Here is a 307-nt window from a genome sequence, read left to right as displayed (position 1 = left end):
GGCGGCGGCGAGAGCGCCCGCCCCGCGAGGAGCCCGCTGTACGGCGATGAATCGAGGGAAACCGGCACGCAGACGGCGAGCGGGTCCTCCCCGCACCGCCGAGCTCCCTTTAACTGCGGATCCCCCATTCGCGACCCGGCGAAGCGCACCGGCTGGGAAACTGTCAAACGGAGACGCGCCGGGAGGGGGGCGGGGGGCAGGAAGGACGCTGCAGCTTTAAAAGTTTGTTCCCTCGCATCCCCGCACTCGGGCTGTTGCTTTATATATTTATAAATTATGTAATTTCGGGAGCGCGGTGCCCATCCGG

This window comes from Meleagris gallopavo, chromosome 12 (genome assembly GCF_000146605.3).
Source record: "Meleagris gallopavo isolate NT-WF06-2002-E0010 breed Aviagen turkey brand Nicholas breeding stock chromosome 12, Turkey_5.1, whole genome shotgun sequence".
Lineage (NCBI taxonomy): Eukaryota > Metazoa > Chordata > Aves > Galliformes > Phasianidae > Meleagris > Meleagris gallopavo.
This window is presented reverse-complemented; position numbering follows the sequence as displayed.